Below are 6,643 nucleotides of genomic sequence, written 5' to 3'. Positions count from 1 at the left end.
CCTCGTGGCCCTGCTGGCCTGTAATAGGAGTGGAGTAATGGGATAAGGTAACGTAGCACATGAACAATCTGGTAACGGGGGAAAACTTTCAATAGTAAACTTGCTCCCATTTAGGTGTTAGACACGTAAAGAAAGCCCGACAAACTCCGGCCAGCCCGCCAGTCAGGCGCAACCCGCGAAACTTGTTCAATGGTATAAACGTTTAATAACATTATTATTTCATTTTAAAATTTGATACCTCTATTTCTTCAATTGTTAAGTGTATTAAAGTTACTTATCTACAATTGTCATCAATGCCATCATCAATCAAATGATTACTGTATAATAGACTCTTGTAGAAAGAGTTTTAAAATATAAAATTCGTAGGATAATTTTATATGTTAGTGTTTAAACTAAACGAAAGAATCATCAATACGTACCTTACTTATAACTGTGCATCCACTGCAATAAAAAACAACCTTTTGTGTAAAATCACGCACGATACCTTTATGTAGAGAATGGAGAAAACCTGTTTCTTACGTAACGCAATTACTTATATTCTACTATACACAGGAACACATTAATCAAAGATTTAACACCTAAACTGATAAGTAAAATAATAATAAGTTATTGTTATAGGAATTATTTTGAACCAGAAGACTAATTAAAACACAACTCGATGAATTTTATATCCATAAAGAAGAAAGGTCATAGGTTAATTCCTAAAGGAAATTATTTTAAAAACTAGATTTATATCATTTTGTAAGTATATAATCTAATAATTGTCAAGATATTTGTTACCAAAAGAAGCTTAGCGACGAAAAACTTGTCCTGTTTCGTAGGAAATCGCTACTCGTTAGGAGTAAAAACTTTATTGTCAGCTAGCGGCCTTGAACAAATATTACAAAAAATACTGCCATTGGTCGATGGAGTGCTACATATAAGTAAATTTAACTAAATAAATTAAAACCCGTGTAAACCGTGGCCTAACAAATGTTTTTCCGTTTTAATCAGGTTAGGCTTTAGACAGATTTTACGATATTCATTAACTTAAAGATTTCGCTATCATAAAGCTAGTATGGGGATGAAGTTAGAACGGCACCTTTAACGAGTCCTGTCTACCCCTTTTGACATTTTAAACAAAGTTATAGCGATAATACTACTATAGATCCCTAAGTTTTCTTCTGGCCCGAAGAAAAATTCTCACATCTACCCCCTCTCGATGGCCCTGCTAGCATGTAATTAAACCCTAAAAAATGGTTTAATTACATGTTATAATACAGTACACTTGATTACGTGTTACGTGTAAAGAATCTGTGAATTTCTACTTTCGCTCAAGCGTCAAGATAGATATATTTAGATACATTCATTTGAACCTAGCTCAAGGCTACTAGATAATAAAGTTACAATAGAACGAATGAATTTATATTCTTTAAACACAAGTTTACCTGCACGCATATTTAAATTATTGCCAGAAACAGAACGGTTTTTTTCCTCCTGGACTCATCCTTCCTGGTTTGTTTTATTTATTTACATATTATATATAAAATAACAATGAATTCATAACTTCAGATAAATTCGTATTCTAAAAAATAAATGGCTATCATATAAAATAGAAAGGAAAGTTAAATATATAAAATCATTGGAATTTAAATTGCTAGTCGAATTTCTATAAGAAATTTACTTGTTTGAATTATTACAGTAAAACCTGTTTAAAAGAGAACTTTGTTAAAACCCTGTCTAAAAGGGAAAAATTCTGCTATAAAAATTTTGCAAGTTCATTAACTTCAGTGAAAAAGAACTCGTAATTTATTTATAGGAAATAATAGATTTTGCACCATTTCACCACCATAAACAAGTCATTCAACTTAATATTAGTGTCCTGGTTAGCTTCATAAAATACCGGAGTAAAAATTAGGTAACTTTGGGGACGAAAGTGGTCCGAATTTCTGAAAGCCAGAGATTTTGTCTCGTAGTGTATTTTATATAAAACGTCTCAATAGTGGACGAGTGAATAAAATCACTGAAAATTGGTAGTTGTGCCCTGTCACACGGCTGGAGATGTGTTTTTCCGGGTTTTCCTCGCCTAATAGAGGCTAGTTTCGGGTAGAAAGTCCTACAGATGGTCTACGTGTTGCATTGCCGTGTCTCATCAAATCAAACCTTCTATATAAAACAATAATAAAAGATAATTTATTTAATTCAAATTAATACGTAGGTACATTATGCTGTCAATTAATTAGTTTTTTTGTTTTTAGTATAATGATTTACTCAGTTACGAAGAGTTACTTTGTTAGTTCCTGAAGAATAAATAAATTTACAGATGACTTCTTCCTAAAGAATAACTTGGAAATTAAAGCTGAACAATAGCATAAAACTATTTTTAAAAAGCCCATTGTTTGAAGCAAGAAGGAAGTGAGTGAGTAGTGAGGCTCCAACCCAGGCGACAGGTGAGAAATAGGTAGTTTTTTCGCTTTTTTTTATTTTAACGACCGGTTTCGGGAAGAACATTAATTATGTCTAAAGAAATAAAGATAAATTTAGATTAGGATCGAAAAATAGTTCGACTGAACACGGGCTAGGCGCATCCGATCCCAAAGTAAACAAATGCCAATTCAGGTTACTTTTTAAAACCTAAATATCCATGTTTATTTTTTAAAATTACCGTCGATATTCAGAGTGTTAAAAACTACACACTCATTATATTTCGAATCAAATATTATTAATTATATTACCATTCAAAATTTAAAAATAGTCATTTATAATTGGAAATTTTGCTACGATAAACTGCATGTATACTACAACTCAACGCGTGGAATATCTGCCGAGTGGTATTTTCAAGGTAGGTTTTCAAGGTATAAATAATATCTGCATAATTTTTTTTTACGTTGAAACTTGTCCAAATGAACATTTTACACGTAAATGTGACTCTGAAAAGACAAACATATCCTATTGAAAAATTAATAATTCGTTGAAAAATACGAAAAATAAACAATATATATATATATAAACATATATTGTTATTTTTATATATTTTTAACAATCTATAGGCCTATATACATGTAACTAAAGAGCGTGCGTAACTAAAGAGGTTACAGCCAGCCTTAAATACCGGTAATTTTAGGCAATTTTAATACTATATTTATTAAGAGAAATTCTATATCCTCATAAAAAATATATGTAATAATGGTTGGAGGATCCCATTTGAAATGACTCTCGTCTTTATTTAATCTAGTAGACGATGAGTCACTGACGACGTGTCCATCGTGCAAGTAATACTAATATAGTTAGAAACAATTCAAACTGTGTTGACTACGTTCATAATATTACGGTCATTATCACGCATTTTCTAATGTTAATATTAATAAAGGTTAATAATAATTATTTCAAAAGATCGAACAGATTTCAAATGCTATGGCGACTATTCGAGACTGATCAGAAACTATAGTACAACAGTGGTGTTACAATATTCTCCAAGCAGTATCTACTATTGTTCTTTCCCCGAACAAAATACATTAACAAAATCTATCGATAACTGCATTAAAACGAAAACTTGAACCCCAGTTAACGTACTTTAAGTTAATAATAGGTCCATCAGCGGTCGAAGTGGATAACACCATTCAGCATTTGGTCACGTATTCGGGTCCGTCGGGGGCCAGCCACTTGAAGTTTTTTGCATTTTCTTCACGTGTCTAATATGCAAATAAAGGCCAGTTTACCATAGAAAGTCTTCTCTAGAGGCATTGACAAATTACCCATTGCTTTATTCTCTCTATCCTAGAATCAGTGGTACGTTATCCTATGGGAAAAAGAGACAAATGCCTGGTGGTCCCCACCAACAAGGGGACCCAAACCAATCTTTTATAAGACAATATTTCCCCTCAAAAATTCTTCCGAAGAAAAATTTTGAAGTCAACTCAATGCATGGGACTCCCCAATTCAAATTCACCTGGACCCCATGAAGGGATAACGCGTCACTGCCTGTACTGTGCCTTTCATTTAATATCTGCAAATGGAACCCCTGAAAATATTAATACAAAATATTTGTATTCTAATTTTTGAATTTTCCGGATGTTCTTCACGGTTATAGCACCTAAACAGAGACAAACCAGTTTCCAACAGAAAGTCTATCCGGGAAGCATACATCTTGTCAGATGGCCTTTATTTACTGTACAGGAAGAGCTAAAATGACGAACATTAATTGCTTTTTTTTCTATTAGAGTACAAATAATTTTTTTTGTATTCTGAAACAGAAAAGAGCCTCCAAGTGAAGGTCGACCCCACTATATGACTGCGGTTCTTGATGTGTGAGAAGAACAAAACTGTGAAGACACTTTAAAACAAAAGTCTGTATTTTTTTACTATCTAATTCAAAAGTGAATTATCATCTGTGGCATTAAATTTTAATTAACCTCCCATAAACTTACTGCAACACTTCAAAATCACAATATAAATGGTGAGAGACGAATTACCCATTGTTAAGTAGTCTATGTAATTTATCAATTACGACGAGAGATCATAAGAGGAGTACAGGATAAGTGCTACAAGTGCTTATTATCGAATCGACATGCTATTGAATAATCTTTGATTCAGAATTTTTGAAACTCCTTTTTAAATTCCTTTCTGAGCAGTTTCTCTGTCTCATTTGCATTATAACGCTTTCAAAAACAGTCAATGTATTTAATCTGTGTTCGTTAACTGAAAAAAATGATACTTAAAATACCAGAAAATAGCATATTTGGAACACCGTATACTCGTATTTATTCGGACACGGCCAGACAAAGAAAAATGAGTTGTTTGTATTGTACGTGTATCCAAACTCTCAGAGACATAAACCGGATTGATTGATTCCCTACAGGAAAATATAATCGGTTGATATCATTTTCAAAGAATTACTATTCATATAAACAGGAAGAAGTTCGTTAATTAAAGCAATTATATAACATAAATAGTTCCCATATTATAAAGAATGTGTTTATTTTCAACATTCTATGTCCAGTTTAGTGAATTTAAAAATAATTTAATAAAGCATAAAGTGTTTAAAAAGCATAAAGTGTTTAAAGTGTTCTTTACATATTTAATATTTGAATATTAATGCATAAAATCATTAACTTCATTTGCTTCTAGATAAGAATAAAACCGATTGTATACAGTATACGAAATTAAAACATGTTTAATCAACACACGAAACGTGTATAGATGAAACTTACGTCAGCAAAGTGCCCTCTTACCATGCAATGTTAAGAGGGAATCCAAATTATGTTAGGAAAGATGAAGGCAGACAAATAAAAATCTGGAAATATTTACATTACTTACACTTACAACAGAGGTGAGCAGTATGCAATCCGCCGCTTGATTTTGGTAAAAATATTTTTATATTAATAGACTCACCCAAATATTCATAAATGCATTAGCATTATTTTAAACGTATGTAGAGTACCCCTACAAGCTCAGACTTCGCATAACTAGGTCGGATTTTTTTCGAAAAATTATACAGTAATTATACTGCCAATAAAAATTCATTATAATTAACGAGTGACTTCGATATCCAGAAGTTTTTGCGATACCTTATTATTGTATATTGTACTATGATAAATTTTTTTAGCTCATTTTCCTCTAATAATAAATTCAGCAGTAAAACACACTAAAGCTGAGTAAAATTTCTGTGTAGATTTGATTACTTTACTCTGTATCTACGTCATCGGAGAAAACACCCCGCTAAACAACCTTCAACTCCCATTAGTGCCAGTTAGCGGGTTCTACTGTATTTAAGTTTAACATAGTTTCGTATTAGTGAATCTGTTTTAAATACAAAAGGATATTTTATCATTAATATTTAATTCTAATACAGTCAAATATACCTAAAACTGGATACTTTTGGGCGAGAATTTGGGTCTAGCGACAGATGATAAAGTCGCCATCTTGTGCTAAGATAAATAAGTAAAATTATGATTTAATTAAATAATTTAAAAAGTACTTTTTAAAATATAAATCGTAGCTTTAGTTAATAATCGTAACCTAATTATTTAAATAATTCGGTTAATTTTAATACAGAACTTATCCTGTTTAATGTTTTTCTGTTCATCTATTAAATTTTAAATAAATATAATTAAATTGTTTGTATGAGTATAAAGTATAGGAAAATTCTTACATTTAATTATATTAATATTTAATATTAAATTTTAAATTTATTTAATTTAAAATATATGCTCTCCACCTCAAATTAGAAGTGGATTGCCCCTGTACATCATACTTTTCCTTTAACAATAGAGTCGTGCCGGTCATCTATCTAACACCTTTCGGGAGGGAAAATATTTGAATTAAAATAACGTTACTTCTGGTTTTGTATCGGAAATTCTGTTATAGTTAATCGGGACCATCTGCCTCATGGCTTTCGATATCTTGTTTCTAGTTTTATGTATCTAACTCCATTCTTGAGATTAAGGAAAGACAGACAGACGATGATTGATAATGGGAATTTATAGGAACTGTAACACAAGTTTGAGTTTGATACGTCGTCTGATTTGGTGATAAAATATCGTTTGCAATGCAAAATTGTGCATTTAGTAATTCACAGATACAGAAGTAGATAAAGAGTTTTTAAATTGAATTTTATGGTAAAAATATGTTTACAATTATCCATTGATAGTTTACGAGAGTAAGC

Source organism: Centruroides vittatus, unplaced genomic scaffold (assembly GCF_030686945.1).
Source record: "Centruroides vittatus isolate TY-2023 unplaced genomic scaffold, ASM3068694v2 contig_337, whole genome shotgun sequence".
Classification (NCBI taxonomy): Eukaryota; Metazoa; Arthropoda; class Arachnida; order Scorpiones; family Buthidae; genus Centruroides; species Centruroides vittatus.
The sequence above is the reverse complement of the archived record's forward strand: the minus strand, read 5'-3'. Positions refer to the sequence as shown.